Raw genomic sequence first — 27,273 nt, forward strand, 5'->3', positions numbered from 1 at the left:
ATACAAAATATAGTTTTCTTTTTTAAAAAAAATATATTTTTTTTTACAATTTGTCAAATTTTTCACAATTTCATTTAATTTTTAAAATTTTCTTTTTCAAAATATCATTTTTTTATTGAAATCTTGTTATATAACTTTTTAATTTTTCTTTTCAAAATACAAACTCTAGTTTTCTTTTTTAATACATACATACATACAAACATACATACATACATACATACATACATATATATATATATATATATATATATATATATATATATATATATATATATATATGTATATAATTTACAATTTACAATTTGTCAATTTTTTCACAATTTTGTTTAATTTTTTAAATTTTCTTTTTCAAAATATCATTTTTTAAATATCATTTTTGTTATATAACTTTTTAATTTTTCTTGTCAAAATACAAAATCTAGTTTTTTTTTTTTTTTTAAATATATATTTTTTTACAATTTGTCAGTTTTTTCACAATTTTGTTTAATTTTTTAAATTTTCTTTTTCAAAATATCATTTTTATTGTATAACTTTTTAATTTTTCTTTTCAAAATACAAAATCTAGTTTTCTTTTTTAAAATATATATATATATATATATATATATATATATATATATATATATATATATATATATATATATATATATATATATATATATAAAATTTACAAATTACAAATTGTCAATTTTTCACAATTTTGTTTAATTTTTTAAATTTTCTTTTTAAAAATATCATTTTTATTAATATAACTTTTGGTATATAAATTTTTAATTTTTCTTGTCAAAATACAAAATCTATTTTTCTTTTTTAAAAAATATATATTTTTTTACAATTTGTCAATTTTTCACAATTTTGTTTAATTTATTAAATTTTCTTTTTCAAAATATCATTTTTTAAATATCATTTTTGTTATATAACTTTTTAATTTTTCTTTTCAAAATACAAAATCTAGTTTTCTTTTTTAAAATATATATATTTTTTACAATTTGTCAATTTTTTCACAATTTTGTTTAATTTTTAAAGTTTCTTTTTCAAAATATCATTTTTAAATATTACTTTTGTTATACAACTTAAAAATTTTTCTTTTCAAAATACAAAATCTAGTTTTTAAAAATATATATGTATTTTTTTGCAATTTGACAATTTTTTTACAATTTTGTTTAATTTTTAAATTTTCTTTTTCAAAATATCATTTTTAAATATCACTTTTATTATACAACTTTTTAATTTTTCTTTTCAAAATACAAAATCTAGTTTTCTTTTTTAAAATATATATTTTTTTGTAATTTGACAATTTTTTTACAATTTTGTTTAATTTTTCAAATTTTCTTTGTCAAAATATCATTTTCTTATTGAATTTTTTTTTTTCAAAATTATCAACATTATTAGAAGTTCATAATTTTTATTTCAAAATCTAGATTTTTATAAAATTACATTTTTTTTCCAAATCTAAATTTTTTTCTTCAACATTGTTAGTTATTTTTCTAAGTTTTTTAACCTTTTTTATTTTGAAAATTCAAAATTTATATTATTCTTAATGTTTGACTTGAGCATTAGAGACGGTTTAGGACCGTCTATAATACAGACGGTCCTTAACAGTCTCTCATAACAATAATAAGACGGCTAAGGACCGTCTCTAACAGAGACGGTCCTTCACAGTCTCTAATAGAGACTGCCAAGGACCGTCCCTAATCCAGCCTGTTTTTACTCACTTCCAACCGTCCCAAATTACAGGAAAAGACGGTTAACGACCGTCTCTAATTGAGACGGTCTTTGACAGTCTCAAATTCCCAATAAGAGATGGTCAATGACCGTCTCTAATAGGGACGGTCTTTGACCGTCTCAAATTCCATCATATAAGACGGCCAGGGACCGTCTCTTATTCCCGACGGTTAATGGCTGTCTTTTATCTGCAGTTAACGACGGTTTTTAACCGTTTTAAATGATTTTTCAACGTTCAAAATTTTAAGACAATAATAAGGACGGTCAAGGGCCGTCTAAAAATTTAAAGACGGACTAGATCCGTAACAAAAGGTCTTTAGCTAGGGTTTTTACCCGTAACCTTTGCCCGTTTTTCTTATAGTGAAACCTACACCTAATCCTAATCTCAACTCCCTAACCTAAACCTAAACCTAAACTTGAAAACCCAAACCGAAACCCGATCCTGAACCCGAACTGGATTTCCTAAACCTAAACTTATAACCTTAACCTAAACCTATTCTTAAATCTCAAAACCTATAACCTAAACTTAAACCTATATAACCTTAACCTAAACCTAAAACTTAACTTATAACCTAAACCTTAACTTATAACTTTAACTTATAACCTAAACCTATAACTTAAACTCAATTTCCTAAACCTTAACCTACAACCTAACCGAAACCTAAACCTATAACTCAAACCTGATTTCCTACACCTAAATCTTAACGTATTCTCAAATCCCTAAACCTAAACCTATACCTAATCCTAATCTCAACTCCCTAACCTAAACCTAAACCTAAACTTAAAAACCAAAACCTAAACCCAATCCCGAACCCGAACACGATTTCCAAAACCTAAACTTATACCTTAACCGAAACCTATTCTCAAATCCCAAAACCTACAACCTAAACCTAAACCTTAACCTAAACCTAAACCTTAACCTATAACTTAAACCTATGGCCTAAACTCAATTTCCTAAACCTTAACCTATAACCTAACCTAAACCTAAACCTATAACCCAAACCCGATTTCCTAAACCTAAACCATAAAGTATTCTCAAATCCCTAAACATAAACCTACACCTAATCCTAATCTCAACTCCCTAACCTAAACCTAAACCTAAACTTCAAAACCCAAACCTAAACCCAATCCCGAACCCGAACCCGATTTCCTAAACCTAAACTTATAACCTTAACCTAAACCTATTCTCAAATCCCAAAACCTAAACCTAAACCTAAACCTATAACCTAAACTCAATTTCCTAAACCTTAACCAATAACCTAACCTAAACCTAAACCTAAACCTAAACCTATAACCTAAACTCAATTTCCTAAACCTTAACCAATAACCTAACCTAAACCTAAACCTATAACCCGAACCCGATTTCCTAAACCTGAACCTTAACATATTCTCAAATTCCTAAACCTAAACCTACACTTAATCCTAATCTCAACTCCCTAACCTAAACCTAAACCTAAACACGAACCCGATTTCCTAAACCTAAACTTTTAACCTTAACCTAAACCTATTCTTAAATCTCAAACCTATAACCTAAACCTAAACCTATATAACCTTAACCTAAACCTAAAACTTAACCTATAACCTAAACCTTAACCTATAACCTTAACTTATAACCTAAACCTACACTTATAACCTATAAACTAAACCTATAGCCTAAACCTAAACCTAAAACCCAAACGTAAACCCGATTTCCTAAACCTAAACCTTAACGTATTCTCAAATCCCTAAACCTAAACCTACACCTAATCCTAATCTCAACTCCCTAACCTAAACCTAAACCTAAACTTCAAAACCCAAACCTAAACCCAATCCCGAACCCGAACCCGATTTCCTAAACTTAAACTTATAACCTTAACCTAAACCTATTCTCAAATCCCAAAACCTAAACCTAAACCTTAACCTAAACCTAAACCTTAACCTATAACTTAAACCTATAACCTAAACTCAATTTCCTAAACCTTAACCTATAACCTAACCTAAACCTAAACCTATAACCCGAACCCGATTTCCTAAACCTAAACTTTAACGTATTCTCAAATCCCTAAACATACACCTATTCCTAATCTTAACTCCCTAACTTAAACGTTAACCTAAACTTGAAAACAACCTTAACCCGATCCCGAACCCGAACCCAATTTCCTAAACCTAAACTTATAACCTTAACCCAAACCTATTCTCAAATCTCAAAACCTATAACCTAAACCTAAACCTATATAACCTTAACCTAAACCTAAAACTTAACCTATAACTTAAACCTTAACCTATAACCTTAATTTATAATCTAAACCTATAACTTAAACTCAATTTCCTAAACCTTAACCTAACCTAAACCTAAACTTATAACTCAAACCTGATTTCCTAAACCTAAACCTTCACGTATTCTCAAATCCCTAAACCTAAACCTACACCTAATCCTAATCTCAACTCCCTAACCTAAATCTAAACCTAAACTTGAAAACCTGAACCTAAACCCAATCTCGAACCCGAACCCGATTTCCTAAACCTAAACTTATAACCTTAACCTAAAACTATTCTCAAATCCCAAAACTTATAACCTAAACCTAAACCTATAACCTAAACCTAAACTTGAACCTTAACCTATAACCTAAACTTATAACCTAAACTCAATTTCCTAAACCTTAACCTATAACCTAACCTAAACCTAAACCTATAACTCGAACCTAATTTCCTAAACTTAAACCTTAACGTATTCTCAAATCCCTAAACCTAAACCTACACCTAATCCTAATCTCAACTCCCTAACCTAAATCTAAACCTAAACTTGAAAACCTGAACCTAAACCCAATCTCGAACCCGAACCCGATTTCCTAAACCTAAACTTATAACCATAACCTAAACCTATTCTCAAATCCAAAACCTACAACCTAAACCTAAACCTATATAACCTTAACCTAAAATTAAAACTTAACCTATAACCTAAACCTTAACCTATAACCTTAACTTATAACCTAAACCTATAACCTAAATTCAATTTCCTAAACCTTAACTTATAACCTAACCTAAACCTAAACCTATAACCCGAACCCGATTTTCTAAACCTAAACCTTAACATATTCTCAAATCCCTAAACCTAAACCTACACCTAATCCTAATCTCAACTCCCTAACCTAAACCTAAACCTAAACTTGAAAACCCAAACCTAATCCCGATCCTGAACTCGAACCCGATTGCTGTAATAAGGTTTAGGTTTAGGTTTAGGTTATAGGTTTGGGTTAAGGTTTAGGTTTAGGGTATTTTTGTTTATGATGTTAAGCTTATATGTATTTATGCGTAAATGAATGTGATGTGGATAAGATTGTTTGTTTTTGGATGAATGTAGTTTATGTTTGGATGGATTTACTAGTTTGAATGTGAATATGATGAAATATATTATATAACAGTTGTATATCAGGATGAATATAATGAAATATATTGTAACACGTGTATATCAGGAATTTTGTGCAGAATTTTGTGCTGGAATAATTTTTTTAAAAAAGAGACTTTTAGCGACGAAACTTTTCGCCGCTAAAAGTTTTGCAAAATATTTTTAGCGACGAAACTTTTCGTAGCTAAAAGTTTTACAAAATATTTTTAGCGACGAAAATTTTCGTAGCAAAAGTTATGCAAATATTTTTAGTGACGAAAATTTTCATAGCTAAATGTTTTGCAAAATATTTTTAGCGACGAAAATTTTCGTAGCTAAAAGTTATGCAAATATTTTTTAGCGACGAAAATTTTCGTCGCTAAAAGTTTTACAAAATATTTTTAGTGCAGAAAATTTTCATAGCTAAAAGTTTAACATTCTAAAAGTTTTGCACAAGTTTTTTGCTATGAAAATTTTCGTCGCTAAAAAGCTTCCATTTAGCGACGATTAAAATTTTTCGTCGCTAAAAACCATTTGCTTTGGACTTTTAGCGACGAAAATTTTCGTCTCTAAAACTTTTTAGCTACAAAAATTTAGCTCTTAGCGACGAAAATTTTCATCGCTAAAGGTGAGATTTCTTGTAGTGTATAAAAAATTTGATTCTTTCATGGTGAGTTAGAAATTTACTCGGAGTGAATATGATCACTATCTATTTCAAGACACTGAGTGATAAAAAATTCAACATGCTAGTACTGTATGTTGATGATATGTTGATCGCCTGTCATGCTTATCTGAAATCAACGTACTGAAGACTCAGTTATCAGGGACATTCAAGATGAAAGATCTGGGGGCTGCAAAGAGGGTTCTTAGTATAGATATTCATAGAGACAGGAAGAGGAGCAGGCTTTGGTTATCACAGGTAGAATACCTTGAAAAGGTATTGATCAAGTATGGGATGGATCAGACAAAGTTGGTAAGCGCTCCCCACGCGGCTCACTTCAAGCTTTCCTCAGAACAATGTTCTAAATCAAATGAGGAAAAACAGGTTATGTCTCATGTGCCCTATTCGAATGCAGTTGGCAGTTTAATGTATGCCATGGTCTGTATGAGACCGGATATTTCATAGGCAGTCGGTGTTGTGAGCAGATACATGTCAAACCCCGGCAAGCAACATTGAGAGGCTGTGAAATGAATACTTCGATACATTCGAGGTACGAAAGACTACGTCTTAACTTTTAAGAAAACATGGATAAAGTTGGTAGGGTATGTGGATTCCGACTACGCAGGCAGTATAGATTCCACGAAGTCTACTTCAGGATACTTGTTTGTACTAGCAGGTGGAGCAATCAGTTGGATGCCGAAGCTTTAGTCCGTGGTGGCTCTTTTCATGACCGAAGTAAAATATATGGCAGTGACAGAAGTGTTTAAAGAAGGTGTTTGGCTCAGAGGCATGATAAATCAGTTGAGACTTCAGTAGGAGGCCGTGCCGGTTAACTGTGATAGCGAGAGCACTATTAATTTGGCTAAAAATTCTATTTATCACTCTCGTACTAAACACATTGATGTTCGTCACCACTTTATCAGACAGGTGCTCGAGGAAGGAGGCATCGCATTGGAAAAGATTCACACCAGCGTGAATCCAACAACATGCTCACCAAGGTCGTTCCTACAGAGAAGTTCAAGTTCTGTACAACTTATCTGGGCTTGGCGATAGCATAAAAGAAGGACGGAGTGTGCACGAGAAGCGTTGATTGAAGCTATGATGCGATGAAGAGATAAGAGGAGAGGTCAAGGTGCTACACGGTTGAAGGTTGAAGACTTGGTAGAGATTGTTGTCAGAAAGTCTTTACCGCCTACAACCGGTCGTAGGGATTGCTTGACCGGTCGTAGCCCGCTCGACTCAAAGTCCAGGGAGTTCTCTTCTTTGGTGTCTGGGATTCACGACCGGTCGTAGGGATTGCTCGACTGGTCGTAGGGGTCCTACGACCAGTCGTAGCCTCGGCTTGACTAGTTGTAGTTACGCAGATTCGTTTCCAAATCTGATGCGAACTGCGAAAATTTGAGTCGGTCTTTCGCAAGGTGCGAAAGGAAGTTGCCTAAACTATAAATAGGGGTCCCTAGGGTTTTTCTAAGTTCATGTGAAATTATTCTAAAGCTTTCTAAAGAGGTTCTAGGGTTATCAAAGGGTGTAGCAAGGGTGAGATTCAAGGTTGTTTGAATTGGGTAAGTCCTCTCTCTCGTAACTTTCTTTTCATAGTGGATTTCTGTCGCTTTGTGCCGTGGTTTTTTCCCGCAAGGGTTTTCCACGTTAAAACCTTGTGTTCTCTTGTGATTGCTTGTTACTATTGAATTACTATCCTAGATTTAGATCTGTGTGATTCCGCAGCACAAATCCCCAACAAAGCTTTGGCTAATATAGCCATCGAACTGGTATTAGAGTCCAGTTCTTCTTCTAAAAAAGTTTCCAACATTTTTTTCAGCCAAGTCCAGATTTTTCTGAAAAGAATCTATTAAAAAAAATCAGATTGTAAAGCCAAGTCAGGGAGCATAGTACAGTTCTAGAAGAAGTTTTTAGTTTTTTTCAGGCAAGTACAGATTTCTCTGAAGAAAAATCTGTTTGAAAAAAATTCAGACTGCCAGCAGTTTTTTAACAAAAAAAATTTAAAAAAACCAAGTTTCCAGTGGTTTTTCAGTCAAGTACAGATTTTTTTTGAAGAACAAAATCTGTTTTTAAAAAAATTAGGTTGCAGAGCCAAGTTTTTTAAGTTCCCTGGTTGAAGTTGCCAACATTTTTTTCTAGCGAAAGAAAAGAAAAATTCTGTTTTTAAAAAAAAAATCACCAGATTTCAGCATTTTTTTAAGCCAAGAAAAATCAGATTTCAAGAAAAAAATCTATTCAAAAAAAAAATAATCAGATTTAGCAATTTTTTTTTCAACAAAAAAATAAAAACAAAAAAAAAAAAGATTTCAAAAGTTTTTTTTTTCAGCTAAAAAATTTGTTAAAAAAAAAAAATCAGTTCTCAAAAATTTTTCTAGCTAAGAAAAAATTTGTTTTCTATTTCATCTCTCTCTCTCTCTCTCTCCCTTCATTTGAAAAAAAATCAGTCATTCCTTCTTTAAAAAATAAAAAAGATGGCCAGCTCAATCTAGCCACAGGTTCCTAAGTTGTCTAAGGACAACTATGAAAAGTGGTGCATCCAAATGAAGGCGTTGTTCGGGTTGCAAGAACTATGGGAGATTGTCACCGATGGGTATGTAGAACCCACTATGGAGGAAGAAGCCGCCTTCACCAACGAAGAAAAGACCGCTCTCAAAAATCAAAGGAAGAAAGACAACAAGGCTTTGTTCCTCCTCTATCAAGGATTGGATGAATCAACTTTTTAAAAGATTGGCGAAGTGACATTAAGTAAGCAAGCTTGGGATACCCTTGGCACCATCTTCAAGGGTGTTGATCGAGTGAAGCGAGTTCGCCTTCAAACACTAAGAGCGAAGTTCAAAGCGACGCACATGAAGGAAGGTGAAAGTATCTCTGATTACTTCTCACGTCTAATTGTTATCATTAACAATTTAAAAAGAAATGGTAAAAAAGTTGAAGAAATATGTGTCATGGAAAAGGCACCGCGATCTCTCACAACCGAGTTTGAGCACTTGGTTATGGCGATCGAAGAATCAAAGGACTTGGAAAAACTGTCCATTGAAGAACTGATGGGATCGTTGCAAGTGCATGAGCAACGAATGTAAAAGAATGCTGGTTCAATGCTTGAACATGCCTTAGAGTCTAAGTTGACTCTAAATGAACAAAAGAATGACCATACACAACGAGGCGGTCGTGGTATTAGCAATCGTGCAAGAGGCAGAGGGCGTGGATATCATCCAAGCCATCAACAAAATCATCAAAAGTCTACCAGTTTTCGTGGAAGAGGAAATGGTAGAGGCCAGTTCATACGTGGTTATGGAAACACAAAGAACGTTCAATGCCACAATTGTAAGAAATTCAGCCATTATGCCTCTGAGTGTTGGAGTAAAGTGGATCAAGATGAATGATCCAACTATGTTGAAGCATCACACCATAAACAAGAAGACTTCACACTCCTCGCACAAGAAAAGGCATGCGAATGGCCAGATGTGTGGTATCTCGACATGAGTGCAAGCAACCACATGAGTGGTAACAAAGAACTATTCGTGGAACTCACAGAAGGAGTTCATGACGACGTGAGTTTTGACGACTCATCAAAGGTACCCATGATAGGTAAAGGAAAAATTAAAATCTATCAGAAGAATGGTGAGCCAAATTACATCTCTAATGTGTATTACATACCAAAATGAAAAATAACATCCTCAGTATCGGCCAACTCCTTGAGAAGGGGTATGTCATACACATGGAGAACTGTTCTCTCTCTATAAGAGATGCTTATAGGAGACTTGTGGCTTAAGTCCAAATGGCGAAGCATCTCATGTTTCCGCTCCATATTAACACAAAGGCTGAGAAGTGTTTCTATGGACTCGTGAAGAATGATTCATGGAGATGACATCTTCGCTTCGGGCATCTCCATTTCAGTGGCCTCAAACTCTTATCCTCATCAAGCATGGTGCATGGCTTGCCAGCTATTGAAGCTCCAGAACATGTGTGTGAGGCATGTACACTCTGCAAGCAACAAAGGAACTCCTTTCCAAGTGGAGTGTCTAGAAGAGCAAAGGAACTACATCAGTTGGTTCACACTGATATTTGCGGACCACCTGAAACACCCTCTCTTGGAGATAATAAATACTTTATTACCTTCATTGATGATTTCAGCAGAAAACTTTGGGTGTATTGCATTAAAGAAAAATCTTCTGCTTTCACTATCTTTAAAATTTTCAAAGCTCGTGTTAAAGTTAAAAGTGGTCACAAAATTAAAGTACTCAGATCTGACAAAGGTGGAGAGTACACCTTAAATGCATTTCGAGATTTTTGTAGGGAACAAGGCATCAAGCAACAACACACTGTAGCTTACACGCCACAGTAGAATGACATTGTGGAAGGGAAGAACCGCACCATCCTCGACAAAACGAGGACCATACTGAAGGAGAAAGGCTTGCTAAAGAGCTTTTGGGCAAAGGCAATTGCATATACTGCCTACCTACTCAATTAGTGTCCAACTAAGAGCATCAGAAACATGACACCACAGGAGGCATGGAGTGGATACAAACCGAGCGTGGCGCACCTAAGGATCTTTGGGTGTGTTACCTACGCTTTCTAGAAGCAAGAAGAAGGAAGCTTAATGATTAGGGCGAAAAATGCATCTTCATCAACTATAGTGAAGGATCTACACTACGTGAAAAATGGAAAAAAGGACGGATTTAGAGACGGTCCAGGACCGTCTCTAAAATTCCTTGGTTTAAAGACGGTTTAGAGACGGCCGTAAGCCATCTCTAAAATTTTAGACGGCTTTTGATCGTCTCTAATATTGTCTTAAAATGTTGAACATCCACAAATCATTTAAGACGGTCGAAGACTGTCTTATATGCAGTCATCTGAGACGGTCAAAGACCATCCGCATTAGAGACGGTCTTTGATCGTCTTATATGCGGTCATCCGAGACGGTTATTGGCCGTCTGCATTAGAGACGGTCATTGGCCGTCTTTTACTTGTAATCTGAGACTGTCAAAGACCATCTCTAATAGAGACGGTCTTTAGCCGTCTTATAGCCCTGTCAAAGACCGTCTTCATTAGAGACTGTCAAGGACCGTCTCTATTAGAGACGGTCCTTAATCGTCATATAGCCCTGTCAAAGACCGTCTCTATTAGAGACTGTCAAAGACCGTCTCTTTAAATTTTCTTTTCAAAATATCATTTTTCTTAAACATTGTCAAAAATTAAGAAGCTAAAAAAAATTATGAATTTAAAAAAAAAAATAGTTGAGAAGCTTAGAAAAATAATTAACAATGTTTAAGAAAAATTTAAATTTTGAAAAAAAAAAGATTTTAAAAAAGAAAATTTTAAAAATTAAACAAAATTGTGAAAAATTTGACAAATTGAAAAAAATATATATTTTAAAAAAAAGAAAACTAGATTTTGTATTTTGACAAGAAAAATTGAGAGGTTATATAACAAAAGTGAGATTAAAAAATGATAGTTTGAAAAAGAAAATTTAAGAAATTAAACAAAATTGTGAAAAAATTGGCACATTGTAAAAAATGTATATATTTTAAAAAGGAAAACTAGATTTTCTAAAAAAAAATGTTAAATTTATTTGTGAAAGATAAAATGTATATATTTTAAAAAGGAAAACTAGATTTTCTAAAAAAAAATGTTAAATTTATTTGTGAAAGATAAAATTACTACATTATTAGGCACGTTCACTAATTGAACCTTTAATCGTTTTTGGACAATCTAATCATTTCAAATTGAAGAGTAAATAACTTCAGATGTTTAAATCAAATTTCACTGAAATTGTTGATCAATCTTGTATGCCCAGTATCTTTCTCATATGTAGCCTGATTGAGGCGAGTAAGTAGTCAAATTGAGAGTATTGATCAGTAAAATAGAATGAATGGACCAGACATGTAAAATGTGCCAAATATTCTGGTTAAAATTGTGACCCAACTTACTGACCTCGTGAGAACCTAAGAATTGATGTTAGTAAGTTTTGTGGGCCCCATCATGATGTGTGTCGAACATCAACACCATGGATTCGATGTGTCCCCTTTAGGTTATGAGATATCTCAAAAATCATCGGTAAACGAAACTCAAGTGGGCCATACCATTTAAAACTATGTGAAGACATCCTAAAAAATATAAAAGCACTTGGTGGGGCCCTCATGAGTTTTGGATGCGGTTGAAACTTGGTCTGAACCCTTCATCCAAGTGGGACACACATAATGAGTGGGTTGGATATGCGAATCACATTTAGGCAGGCCCAATATATGATTATGAATGTTTTAAGGAAACCTTTCTCCACTACATTTAAGTGAGTTACTCGTTACCTTTACCAGAGTAAACTCTGTGGGGTTCACCGTTATTTATTTATTTCATCCACTCCATTCATCCATGTTAACAGATAATTTGAGGTCTAAAGAATAAAAATGAAGCATATCCAAAGCTCAAGTGGACCACACCATAGGAAATAGTGTGATTGAATCTCTACCATTTAAAATTTCTTGGAGGCCATAGAAGTTTTGGATCAAGCTGATGTTTGTGTTTTCTATTCCTTTATATATTTTTGATATTATGAACAACCTTTAACTGTTTTTTGATAATCTGATCAGTCCGGACATGAAGAGTAAATAACTTCAGATGTTTAAATCAAAATTCACTCAAATTGTTGATCAATCTTGTTTGCCCAATATCTTTCTCATATGTAGTATGATCGAGGCGAGTAACTGGTCAAATTGGGGGTAATGATTCAATAAAATAGAGTGAATGGACCAGACATGTAAAATGGGCCCATCATGATGTGTGTCGAACATCAACATCGTGCATTTGATGTCTCCCCTTTAGCTTATGAGATATCTCCAAAATCATCCATATACGAAACTCAGGTGTTGATTACCATATAAAACTATGCGAAGACATCTAAAAAAATATAAACAGTACAATATTGGATGTCATACCATTTTGGGGTCATAAAAGTTTTGGATCAAGTTGATTTTTGTTTTTTCCCTTCATCTGGCCCTGTATGACCTAATTAACATATTGGATGTCAAATAAACAGTACAGTAAGCCTTAGGAGGATTTTAATGATGGATATCCAATTACTATTGATTTCATGTGGTGTGGTGCACCTAAGATTTATGTGGTGGGGTCCATTACAGATTTTTATCTGCCTCATTCTTTGGCTCATGATGTAAAATGATATCTCAAAACAGATGGATGGTATGGATATAACAAATACATCATAGTGGGGCCCACAAAACTGAACCGATGGGCAAGATCAGACAATAACATTTAAGAAAGCATCTTGGACATCCTTGGGTGATCGGGACCCAAACTGAACCGATGGAAAGAGCACGAAAAACGGTGGATATTCGTAAATTTCACTTCTTTTGGACGGTGCAGTAGGGAGGAACGAACGACAGACTATTCTAAAAGAGAGAGTGGCAAATTTGTAAATAAACAAAATTCCATATGCATGCACGTAAAGGATAACATAGTGTTGCTTCAACGGTGGGTAGTGCCTCATCACAAGTGGATAGTGTGGCCCACACAGAGTTCGGATCTACTTCATACTTTGATCCATGGGCTTACACATTAATGAAAAAATGATGAATGGAGTAGATCCTCGAGAATATCATCAGAAGTGGGCCCTACCTATTTTTTGAAGAAAGCATCAAAACAGTTCCCTTCTGGCGAAAAACGTCCAGTGACAAACGTGCTTACTACTGGGGTTTGACAGTGGGCCTCACCCATCATCACTTTTCATGATCCGGATCTTCCAATGTGTCCCATGGGGCGGCAACAACCTATGCCTAGGTGGCAGAATTGCACAAGATCGTGAAGATTGGTTTTCACTCTCCAAAAGGTTTTTAATGGTCGACGCTTATTCAACACTGTTTCTTATAATGTGGTCCAGTTGAGATTGGGATATACCTTATTTTTTATCTCATACCATAAAATGAAATGGAAAATTGGATGGATGGCAATGATGAAACACATATATCATGGTGGGGCCCACAGAGCACTGACCACGTGACCCGCTCGTGAGACCGTGAGAGAGACTTGAAGTCTCTCTCACTCTCTATCCTCTCACTCTCGCTCTCACGCCCTTTCTCACTCTCTCGCTCTCTGTCCTCTCTCTCTCTCTCTCTCGGTCCTCTCTCCACCACGTCCTCTCTCTCTGTCTCTCTGTCTCTCTCGGTGCTCTCTCTCTCTCTCGCGCATCCTCTCTCTCTCTCTCTGTCTCTCTCGGTCCTCTCTTTCTCTCACGTGTCCTCTAAAGCACGGTTGACCACGATCGGGGCTCTAACTCAAACAGGTATCTCTCTCTCTCTCAATCTCTCTCAATCTCAAAACCGATTGAAATGATTTTAGGATTTAGGGATTTGGAGATTTGGGGATTTGGGGATTTAGAGATTTGGGGATTTGGGAATTTAGGGATTTAGGGTTTAAGGTGGGCCCTACTGAGTTTAATCTGTACAATAAGGGCCTGTTTAGCTAGGCAAATTAGATGGTATTAGAGTGGATTGCACAGATTTGAAGGTAATGCTATCTGTGTCAGTGGATTGGTGCAAGATCTATGGGATTGCTATATCCCGAGATTGCTATATCCGGTCTATTTGGCACGCCCGACCAATCCCAGGATTAAGCCTTCCAATCCCTTTCAATCCCTCGAACCAAACACGTCCTATGTAATTTTGTTGATAAACTTTTCCCCTTTGGGATCTTCTAATAAAATTGATTTTACTGATTAAAAAAGAAAAAAGAAAAGTAAAAAAAAAAAAGAAAGAAAAGAAAAGAAAGAAAGATTGTATTTTCCTTAGCATTCATATTACAGGTAATTTACCATGTTTGGGCTGAAAGGGTTAGCAGCACGGTTCAGATTTTCAGTTTGCTTGACTGGAGGCTACTGGGGCTGATGGTTCAGTGATCCAAACAGTTGATATATGGGCCCTATGTGGACTTGGAAGATCCTATCTGTATTTGTCCTTTTCTTGGTTGAATTTGCACAGTTGCTGTATTTTCTCTCTTAACCGTCTGTTGAAGGGTTAGCATTCTTACAATCTGTGGGAGTTTGGTGCATAGGACATCCACTATGGGACCCATTATATCAACTGTTTATAATATTGAAAGGTGGTTGAAACCTGCCCCTACTTGTGCAAACCGAAAATGCAAAGGGAACTATACATTTTTTTAGCCCAAACATTGTATAATAACTCTTCATATTATGAGTCCGAGCTTCAGATTGCTACTACGTTTCTAGTTGGGCTTGAAAGAAAGGAATGCAACTGCAATTTGAAGGCTAGTTCCTTGCCATGAATGCCTGGTATCATGATTATAGTTTGACTATTCCATCTTGATTAGACTGAATGCTCCCAATCAAATTGACTTATGTGTCTAGATGCAGCTTGAGGTTGGTATTTGGAATTTGGTCCTTTCCTCTCTGTTGAGCTAATAATCACAGTTGAGTTCAATAGTGCAGCTAAATGCAACCTGAGTTGTTTCTCTAACCACAGAATTTCAAGTGCGTTGCTTTGACATTGAAATCTCACATGAAGCAGTATCTTTTTTTGTGTCTTCACTTTCCAGCAATATTGTCAAATGACATTAGCCATCTTGAGTGACCCAGGTTGCCTATGCGCATACTATATGCTAAGGCAACTGTCACAAATGTGACTGTTGGGACAGTATGCCGTCACATACTATATATGCTATGCTGCTGCTTCAATTTTGAAGGGACCACAGCCGCTGCTTCTGCTGTTGTTGTTAGGTAATTCTCTGACTATGATGATTAGTAGTGTCTTTCCTTGCAAAATATTCATTTTAGTCTAATCAACTCTTTTTGTGAAGTGTTGCTTGACTAATATGGCTCCAAAACTATTCCTTATATTGTTATTTGGACTCTTGGCTAAGCACTGGATGTTTAATTCATGCAGTGTCTTGTCGAGTACAATGCAACATTAACATCAATCTACTTCATGTTTATGCTCGGATTTGTTGATGATGTTCTTGATGTCCCGTGGAGAATGTAAGTTCTGGTTTTATCCTTGATGGCTTCCATATGTGCTTGAGAAGCTTGACTTAGTCTTTTTTCATTCCGGTTTTTCATTATAGAGAATTTCACACTTTTAAACTGTTTAAGGGCCACAAAAGTTTTAGATCAAGCTGATATTTGTGCCATTTCTAAAGGTCCATGGAAGAAAAAGAACCTACCAGAATTTGGTATTGTCACTCAATGCATTGCACTTCAAAGAGTCAATGACCAATGCTTGACAAATATTCTTTTGAAGATAAATGCTAAGGTGAGCTGTCACTGAAATATCATGTCCCTTCCCTTCCCTCAAAGAGTGATAGTACTTGTTTCAATTTTCTTGGATGACTAATGAATGTATTTGCGAATGTAAAAGAAAATAAAAAACTTATAATATATATATATATATATATATGTTATCAATGGAGGATACCTTGTTTAGGGGGACATGAAATTCTTGTAGCTTATGGTATGGTGCCCCAATATTGGTTGTATGTTACTAGTATGTAGTAGATAATACTAGGTTCAATAGTAGATAATAACCTAAACCTAAACCTAAACCTAAACCTAAACCTATAACCTACACTTATAAGCTAAACTTGTAACCTATAACCTAAACCTATAACCTAAACCTAAACCTAAACCTAAAACCTAAATGTATTCTCAAATCCCTAAACCTAAACCTACACCTAATCCTAATCTCAACTCCTTAACCTAAACCTAAACCTAAACTTGAAAACCCAAACCTAAACCCGAACCCAAACCTGATTTCCTAAACCTACACCTATTCTCAATTCCCTAAACCTTAACCTGTAACTTAACCTAAACCTAAACCTATAACCTACACTTGTAACCTAAACCTATAACCTTAACCTTAACTTAAAACCTACCTAAACCTTAACCTATAACCTATAACCTAAACCTAAACCTAAACCTTAACCTATAACCTTTACCTAAACCTATTCTCAAATCTCAACCAGAAACGATTTGAGACGATGTTCAATGATACTTTGTTGAATATGAAATTTATGACCTTTAGTAACTTGGTTAATTAAAAAGAACTATATAGTGGCTTGATCCCAATCTGACTTTTGGGTACATAGGCAGCCGTTCGTAATGTACTAGAATATCGGTGCAGCCATAAATCTTTTTTCTCCTTTGAATTGTAACAGACTGTATCGGTTGCATTTTTCTCTGTCATACAGGTTGTGGCTATTATAGATATAATATCACCTCTTTATAGGGAAACATTTAATGATGTATACAGGTAAATTTATTTTTCCTTATTCCTTATATTGTTTCCCAGTTATATTTGTGTTGGTTTAAGAGTACAGGTAGCGATAGAAATTGTTGGTCGATTGTGGCTTGTAAATAAAGGGATGAGTAACCAACAATATAAATATGGGAGGCCTTCCCCAGGTATCCAGATGCTTTTAGATATATTTATGTTGTTTTTAAATGTATTAGCTCGAAATTGATGGAGCAAACCCGGATGTGCGTCAGAGCTATCCGGAGGAACGGAAGTCCCTGGAAGGTGGGAACCGCAGTTATGACCATGATTAAGCTGTCCATTTCATATGGACAGCATTGGAGGGGCCTGGCCATTTGGACAGGCTATGTTTATGTATTTGCTTGAAATTAATGGAGCAGACCCGGATGTGCGTCGGAGCTATCCGGATGTTGAGCGGGGATCCCTGGAAGGTGGGAACCGCTGTTATGACCATGATGAAGCTGTCCATTTCATATGGACAACATTGGAAGGACTGGCCAATTGGAGTAGGCCGTGTTTATATCTGTATTTACAGGGACCACACCCTTAACCTATAACATAAACCTATTCTCAAATCCCAAAACTTATAACTACAACCTAAACCTTAACCTAAACCTATAACCTAAAATCAATTCCCTAAACTTTAACCTACAACCTAACCTAAACCTATACTTATAACCTAAACCTATTCTCAAATCCCAAAACCTATAACCTAAACCTTAACCTAAACCTATAACCTATAACCTATAACCTGAACCTATAACCTAAACTCAATTCCCTAAACCTTAACCTATAACCTAACCTAAACCTATACTTATAACCTAAACCTATTCTCAAATCCCAAAACCTATAACTAAAACCTAAACCATAACCAAAAACCTATAACCTAACCTTAACCTAAACATAAACCTATAACCTTAACCTTAACCTAAACCTATAACCTAAACCTATTCTCAAATCCCTAAACCTAAACCTAAACCTAAACCTATAACGTATAACCTATAACCTAAACCTATAACCTAAACCTATTCTCAAATCCCTAAATCTAAACCTATAACGTATAACCTATAACCTAAACCTATTCTCAAATCCCTAAATCTATAACCTAAACCAAAGCCTATAACCTATAACCTAAACCTAAACCTTAACCTAAACCTATAACCTAAACCCATAACCTAAAACCTAAAACCTAAACCTAAACCTAAAACCTAAACCTAAACCTAAACCTTAACCTATAACCTAAACCTTAACCTATAACCTATAACCTAAACTCAATTCCCTAAACCTTAACCTATAACCTAACCTAAACCTAAACCTAAACCTATAACCTTAACCTAAACATAAAACCTAAACCTATACTTATAACCTAAACCTATTCTTATAACCTAAACCTATTCTCAAATCCCAAAACCTATAACCTAAACCTAAACCTTAACCTAAACCTAAACCTTAACCTAAACCTAAACCTATAACCTAAACCTAAAATCTAAACCTAAACCTACACTTATAACCTATAACGTAAACCTATAACCTAAACCTAAACCTAAAACCTAAACGTAAACCCGATCTCGAACCCGAACCCAATTTCCTAAACCTAAACCTTAAGGTATTCTCAAATCCCCAAACCTAAACCTACACCTAATCCTAATCTCAACTCCCTAACCTAAACCTCTAAACCTAAACTTGAAAACCCAAACCCGAACCCGATCCCGATTTCCTAAACCTAAACTTATAACCTTAACCTAAACCTATTCGCAAATCCCAAAACCTAAACCTAAACCTAAACCTAAACCTTAACCTATAACCTAAACCTTAACCTATAACCTTAACCTATAACCTAGACCTATGACCTAAAACCTTAACCAATAACTTATAACTTAAACTTATAACGTATATCCTAAACTTAACCTAAACCTAAAACCTAAACCTTAACCTATAACCTAAAACTTAAATGTATTCTCAAATCCGTAAACCTAAACCTACACCTAATCCTAATCTCAACTCCCTAACCTAAACCTAAACCTAAACTTGAAAACCCAAACCTAAACCCGATCCCGAACCCAAACCCGATTTCCTAAACCTAAACCTTAACCTATTCTCAATTCCCTAAACCTATAGCTTATAACCTAAACCTAAACCTTAACCTAAACCTAAACCTAAACCTATAACCTATAACCTAAACCTAAACCTAAAACCTAAATGTATTCTCAAATCCGTAAACCTAAACCTACACCTAATCCTAATCTCAACTCCCTAACCTAAACCTAAACCTAAACTTAAAAAATCAAACCTAAACCCAATCCCGAACCCAAACCCGATTTCCTAAACCTAAACCTTAACCTATTCTCAATTTCCTAAACCTATAGCTTATAACCTAAACCTAAACCTAAACCTATAACCTTAACCTAAACCAAAACCTATGACCTAAACCTTAACCTATAACCTATAACCTATAACTTAAACTTATAACCTATAACCTAACCTTAACCATAACCTAAACCTTAACTTATAACCTAAAACCTAAACCTAAACCTAAAACCTAAATGTATTCTCAAATCCCTAAACCTAAACCTACACCTAATCCTAATCTCAACTCCCTAACCTAAACCTAAACCTAAACTTGAAAACTCAAACCTAAACCCGATCCCGAACCCAAACCCGATTTCCTAAACCTAAACCTTAACCTATTCTCAATTCCCTAAACCTTAACCTATAACCTAACTTAAACCTAAACCTATAACCTGCACTTATAACCTAAATCTATAACCTAAACCTAAGCCTAAAGCCTAAACCTAAAACCGAAATGTATTCTCAAATCCTTAAACCTAAACCTACACCTAATCATAATCACAACTCCCTAACCTAAACTTGAAAACCCAAACCTAAACCCGATCCCGAACCCGAACCCGATTTCCTAAACCTAAACCTTAACCTTAACCTATTCTCAATTCCCTAAAGCTATAACCTATATACTATAACCTATAACCTAAACCTAAACCTTAACCTAAACCTATAACCTAAACCTAAACCTTAACCTAAACCTAAACCAAAACCTATAACCTAAACCTTAACCTATAACCTATAACCTAAACTTATAACCTATAACCTAACCTTAACCTAAACCTAAAACCTAAACCTAAACCTAAACCTAAACCTATAACCTAAAACCTAAACCTAAACCTAAACCTAAACCTATAACCTATAACCTAAACCTAAACTTAAAACCTAAATGTATTCTCAAATCCCTAAACCTAAACTTGCACCTAATCCTAATCTCAACTCCCTAACCTAAACCTAAACCTAAACTTGAAAACCCAAACCTAAACCTGATCCCGAACCTGAACCCGATTGCTGTAATAATGTAGCCCAATCACATGGCAACGAACAAGAATGTATACCTTTTAACACATGCCCCTTTTACAAAGCTTTAATTTTTGTTGTTGTTTTTTTTAACTTGAATTGTAGCCCAATCACATGGCAATAAACAAGAATGTATCCCTTTTAACACATGCCCCTTTTTACAAAGCTTTAATTTTGTTGTTGTTTCTATTAACTTGAATTGAAACACATTTTTGCATTATTTGCTTGCATTAGTTTTATTTTAATGATCAACTTTATTTGAAAAAAGTGCCCACTTTTTTGGAAGAAGTTTCTGCAATTCTTCATGATTCTGAATTATAATGTTTTGTTGGTTGAATATTTTTTTATTAGATGAAAGACACAAAAAGAAAATTGTTGCTGATTTTTTTCCTTTTTTTATTTATGATGTTAAACTTATATGTATTTATGCGTGGATGAATGTAATGTGGATAAGATTGTTTGTGTTTAGATGGATGTAGTTTATGTTTGGATGAATGTAGTTTATGTTTGGATGGATTTACGTAGTTTGGGTTTAGATGGATGTGAATGTGAATATGATGAAATATATTATATAACAGGTGTATATCAGGAAGAATACGATGAAATATATTGTAACAGGTGTATATCGATCGTCTCATATTTGAAAATTTCTAACGGTCCATGACCGTCCTTTTAAGGCTCATAAGAGACGATTCATAGCAGTCCTTTTTAAGGACGGTCCATGACCGTCCTTTGAAGGCTCATAAGAGACGGTTCATAGCAGTCCTTTTTAAGGACGGTCCATGACCGTCCTTTGAAGGCTCATAAGAGACGGTTCATAACAGTCCTTTTTAAGGGCGGTCCATGGCCATCCTTTGAAGGCTCATAACAGACAGTTCATAGTAGTCCTTTTTAAGGACGGTCCATGGCTGTCCTTTAAAGGCTCATAAGAGACAGTCCATGACCGTCCTTTTTTCATCAATAAGAATGACGGTTTTCAACCGTCCTTTAAGTAATACGACGCGTCAAAATTTGACGGCTCATGCGACAGTCCATGACCGTCCTTTTTGGTCATTTGAGACGGTTTTGGACTGTCCTTTTTTTGCTATTTTGGGTAGTGCTAAAACCTACAAGCTCTACAATTCAGTAACCAATAAAGTAGTGGTGAGTAGAGATGTGGTCTTTAGTGAGGAAGAAGCTTAGAAATGGAACGATGAAGAATCAACCAAAGATATTCTAGTCGAAACAGAAGAACATGAAGAAAGGCATGATCGTCAAGAGCAAATGCCCGCATCACCTTCCTCGGCTGCATCATCAGTACACAGAAGGCCTGGAGTAAATTCCATCACTCCTAAAAGTACTCCATCAAGTCAAAATTCGGCCAGCTCGTCCTCACCCATGGCACCTATAAAAATGAAAAGCTTAAGCAACATTTATGAGCAAACTGAAGGGGTCAATCTGTTCTGCCTGTATGCAGATCATGAGCCTCTGACATTTCAGGAGGCCATAAAAGAAGAATGTTGGAGAATCACTATGAAAGAAGAAATTCATACCATTGAGAGAAATGACACATGAGAGCTGACTACGCTTCATAATGGCCAGAAAACTATTGGTATCAAATGGGTGTACAAGATCAAGAGAAATGCTGATGGTGAGATCGATAGCTACAAGGCAAGGCTCATAGTAAAGGGCTACAAATAGAAGTACGGGGTGGACTATGAAGAAGTCTTCGCTCCTATTACTCGCCTTGACACTGTGAGGATGATTATCTCCCTTGCAGCTCATCACAGTTGGATGATCTACCAACTGGATGTGAAATCTGTATTCCTAAATGGAATTCTGGAAGAAGAGGTCTATGTTGACCAACCTAAAGGCTTTGTTATGCAAGAGGAGGAACACAAGGTGTATCGATTGAAGAAAGCTCTCTATGGGTTGAAGCAAGCTCCACGTGCTTGGAATGCACGCATCGACAACTATCTTCAAGAAAACGGCTTCACCCAATGTCCATATGAGCATGCAGTTTACATCAAGAAGAATGCTCATGGCAATATGCTTATAGCATGCCTATATGTTGATGATTTACTGTTTACAGGAAACAGCCAACCGATGTTTGATGAATTCAAGAAGGCCATGTTTAAGGAGTTCGAGATGACCGACGAAGGTCTAATGTCCTTTTTTCTGGGCATTGAAGTGAAGCAACAACATGGTGGCATCTATATATCTCAGAAGAAATATGTCAAGGAATTGCTTGAAAAGTTCAAGATGGACGATTGCAATGCCATAAACACGCCTGTAGCAACGGGCTTAAAACTGATAAAGGACGGAGAAGGAAGAAGTGTTGACTCGACTATGTTCAAGAGTCTGATTGGAAGCCTAAGATACTTCACAATCACAAGGCCAAAAATCGTCTACAGTGTTGGGCTTCTAAGTAAGTACATGGAAGCACCAAAATTATCACACTGGCTAGCCACAAAAAGAATCCTCAGGTACGTCAAAGGAACAATGGAATGAGGTCTTTTTTATCCATACGATGATGAAACAATACTGTATGGATACTCAGATAGTGATTGGGGAGGTGACCAAGATGAAAGAAAGAGCACCACTGACTATATATTCTATCTCGGAATGACTGCTTTCACATGAAATTCGAAGAAGTAGAGTGTGGTCGCCCTGTCTACATGTGAAGTAGAGTACGTGGCAGCATCGTCCACTGTCTGTGAGGGAATTTGGCCAAGAAACCTACTAAAGGAGCTAAAGCATCCACAAGAAGGATCCATAGTCATATATGTGGATAACAAGTCAGCAATCGAGCTAGCTAAAAATCCAGTGCAGCATGGAAGAAGCAAACACATTGATACCCAATACCATTTTTTGAGAGATCATGTGAAGCAGAAAATGATAAAATTAGAGTATTGTCATACTATGGAACAGGTGGCGGATATTTTCACAAAGGCATTACCGACAGATGCATTCAAACGACTAAGAACGATGCTCAAAATGAAGTCGGTTTTGGTTTGAAGGGGAGTGTTGGAAGTGCAAACCAAAGTCCTGCATTTATTGTGACTGTTCATCTTCTAAAGCACAGCAACACTTCCCATGGAGATGCTCTTGGAAGATGAAAATGCTTGTGTATTTTCTAGGAACATTTAAATGTTAGAAGCTCCTAGCAGGGGCAGTTTTGTCTTTTCACCTTACATTCAAATGCCTATAAATTGACATCTTGTGTATCCGGTTGAAAAAAGCAAAGCAATCAAGTCAGTCAGCTTGTAAGCAACAGTAAAATAACAGTTTCTCTTCATATTGGGGAAATGACAGTGAGAGAGACCTTGGCTTTCTCTGCTCGATGCCAAGGAGTTGGGACCCGTTACGGTATGTTGAAGTGAACAGTTTCAGTTTCAGTTATGAGTTGAGGGAGGTTGTGGAGTTTGAATTATATTACTTTTGGTTTTTGAAACTATTTGCAGAGATGTTGACGGAGTTGTCAAGAAGGGAAAAAGCAGTAAACATTAAGCCGGATCCCGACCTTGACGTATTCATGAAGGTGAAAATCAAGAACATTGTTTTTAACTGATTTTTTTTCTTAAACATTTTTAGTGCGGTTTGTTGAACCAAATATCTTGATATTTCATGATTAATCCTTCTAATCTGATGCAAATTGTCATGAAATTTCGTGATATTTGGTTCTTTGATTAATAATAATAATAATAATAAACTTCATGGACTTTCCTTCACCTTAGGAAGTTTCCCTCTCATCTTTCTCTTAATGAGATTTTAGTTCTATTGATGGATAATTTATTAATATCCCCATCATCCTTCCCATCTGGCATGCTTCGTATATGAGCTACAATTTCCCGTGTCCAGTTCGTCATGCTCTATGAATTTTCTTGGCAAGTTCTAAAATTATAAATCTGCAATAGAAAGAGTTGTGGGTCTTTCAATATTTGAAAGAATTGAGAATTTTTGTCTCTCTTTAATTGTTGTGTTTATGCAGGCTGTGTCGCTTGAAGGGCAGAAGGAAAGTGTCGTCGCGGATTATATTATGAAGGTATGTGTTGTGACAAAAATGAATTTTTTTCCTTGGACTCGAATCTTGTAGAAGAGCTTTCTGAAGCATAAATACATTTCCTTTTATTACTTCTCCTCATACTGTAGATTTTGGGACTGGATGTATGTGTTGATACCATGGTAGGGGATCAAATGTTAACACTACAACAAAGTGCGGCATTGCCGACCCTTTTTTCAGGCACCCAATGTGCACTGCCGGCAAAGGGCACCAAACATATCAATAACCCTAACCGGCCCCTTCATTTGCTCTCTCTCTCTCTCTCATGGCTGCTTTGGGATCTCTCCAGCTGCAGCAACCTGATAACCCATTAAGTATCTAGATCTGCTACTCTTTCCCTCGATCTCTCTCCTCTCTCCCTCTCACGACTGCTTTGGGTTCTCTCCAGCTGCAGCAACCTGATAACCCATTAAGTATCTAGATTTGCTACTCTCTTGTTTCCTAGGGTTTTAGATCTATTTTCTGCACCCTGCTGCAGTTCGGTCTTCTGCTGCTGGTGAATCTCAGATTCTCAGGTATGATCTATTTTAGAATACTTGATTAGGAATATGCTTTGTTGAATACAAATCCCTCATTAGGGATTTCTTGTGTATTTTTTGGGACTCTCTCCTCTCGTGAGCTGAGAGAGTAAAAAGACAGATTCAGATCTCATTCCATGCTCTTCCATCTCTAATTTAAGGTACTGCCCTTTTCCAACTCACTCACTCATTTCAAAACCCTAGATTTCTACTCATATTTCTCCAAATTTCTTCCCATATCCCGACTTCCCGACGAGATTCGACGATGTTACTTTGGATTTTGGTTTCGCTTTCCAGATTCATGCAATTCTCTCCCCTTGATCTGATTTTTCAATAAACTTGCGTTTGCAACTAAATGGTTTTCGGTAGTAGTGGATCCAGCTCGATGATCCATGCCATTTATCTAATGGGCCGCACTCTTGGATGGGGATGCCTAGAAAGCTCTTAGATTGGAAGATCCTAATCTTTTAAACGTTGTAATGTTTTCTGTTGGATGTGGACTGTTGCTGTACTCTCTGCTTCACAATCCATTCAAAGGCCATTTGTCAGAGGTTCAGGATCTTCCAATCTGGTTGATTCTCATTTCGCAAGAGTCTGCTTTCTGCATTTGGGCCCTCCATGTGGTGGGTAAGATTTTTGCAGTGGGACCCACATCACCCACCTGGCTGGAGCACAACTTGATATCCCACGTGTATGCTCGCCTGTAACAGGTGCATGTGGGCATTGTATTTAGCAAAGCTCCTCATTTTCCTCTTTCGTGCTAACCCTTCTTCTATTAACAGAGTTTCCAAGTCACATTTTGTGAATTTGAAGCCTTTGCTAATTTAAAGTCTGGTTGTAAGTCTTTCGATTCTGGTGGTGGTTTTGTTTCACAAACAGTTACAATCTGTAAATCCTTATTGTGATGAAAACATGGATGTTCTGTGCTCTGTACTTGTTTCATACAAATGAGGCAATAGGTTTGGTTATTAGTGCCCCATGCCTACAAAATCTCCCTGTATGTCTTACTAAAAGTCAAATGGTAGTAGATATGTGCACTGTTTGATTTACAGGGAGAACGCTTTTGTAACATTATTATTATTATTATTTATTTTTCTTACTAAATGCAGGATCTGTTTACACCCCAAGTATAGGGTTGTGATGTAGTAATAAACTCAGTAAGACCAAGGTCGAATCCATAGGGACTGAACCTTGTACGTATTCTGAAAGCAACCAGAACTAGAACTAGGCAAAGATGTAAACTAAATCAAGCAAATATGAGTGAATAATGGTGAAATAGTAATCTAAAACTTGTGAAATTCAAAAGTAGGAAACTAGGGATTCAGAGGATCCACTTCTCGATATCGGGGAGATCTACGCTTGATTCATGAACTCAACTGGACTTCGAGTCTCATTTTCATCCAGTTAGAAGATATATCATTAAAGCTCAATCTGAACTTCCTTTGATCTAGCTTTCAAAGAGACAAAAGGTATAAGAATTAGAGATGATTCTATTACAATACCATGCCCATGAGACAAAGCAAGCAACAAAATTAAACTAATTCACAACCAATCAGGAAGATGTATAGATGTTAGGAAGGATTCCATCATCCAACCATGCCCAGGAGACGATGGTGAACAACAGGGATTCCTAAATTCATAATGCCTATAATGCATAGAAAATACCCAAAGCTATCGTAGATCCATTGTAATTTAAGTCACAATAAGCCGTTGAAAACTAAAGGCATTCCTTATAATCAAACTAGAATCAAAAGAGTTCCTTAAACATGAATCAAAGCATGGAAAAACACCCATCACGCTATAAGTTTCACCTCTTAGCCCTAGCTAAGAGGCTTAGCCAACCACAATCATGATCATGCTAAACTCTTAAAAACATAAGGGAGGAAGAAAGAAAACCAAAGAGGAATAATAGAAAAGGATAAAGAAGGAAGAGGCCAGCCAGCGCCCACACACACAATCTCTCTCTCCCTCCACGTTCTTCACTTTTTCCTCCTTTGCTTCTCACCACGCCTCCACGGCTGCCCTCCGATCCCCTCTCAGCTCTTTTCTCTTTCTTTTCTATAGTAGGGAGAGTCGGTTGGCTAGCAGAATTGACCTCTATTTTTCACAACGAGAACCGCACAAATAGCTGCATTTGAACCAAATTTTGGGAAGCTGATCGTCCCAAACTCTGATGCTGACACCTGGGCGAGGGTCAAGACCTCCTCATTAAGCATGTGGACGATCCGGATCATAGATCCGACTGTGCCCTTAATAACAGAATGGCCCACTGCGTCCGGTTTTCATGGACGCAGCGCATGGGGAAACAGAGGCCACTGACATGTTCGGTG

General features: G+C 36.0%; 1 pseudogene; it reads left to right on the forward strand.

The window, feature by feature from the left end:
- LOC131218131 (pleiotropic drug resistance protein TUR2-like) overlaps window positions 1–27,273 on the forward strand; it is a 104,874-nt pseudogene that overhangs the window by 61,150 nt on the left and 16,451 nt on the right.

This window comes from Magnolia sinica, chromosome 11 (assembly GCF_029962835.1).
Source record: "Magnolia sinica isolate HGM2019 chromosome 11, MsV1, whole genome shotgun sequence".
Lineage (NCBI taxonomy): Eukaryota > Viridiplantae > Streptophyta > Magnoliopsida > Magnoliales > Magnoliaceae > Magnolia > Magnolia sinica.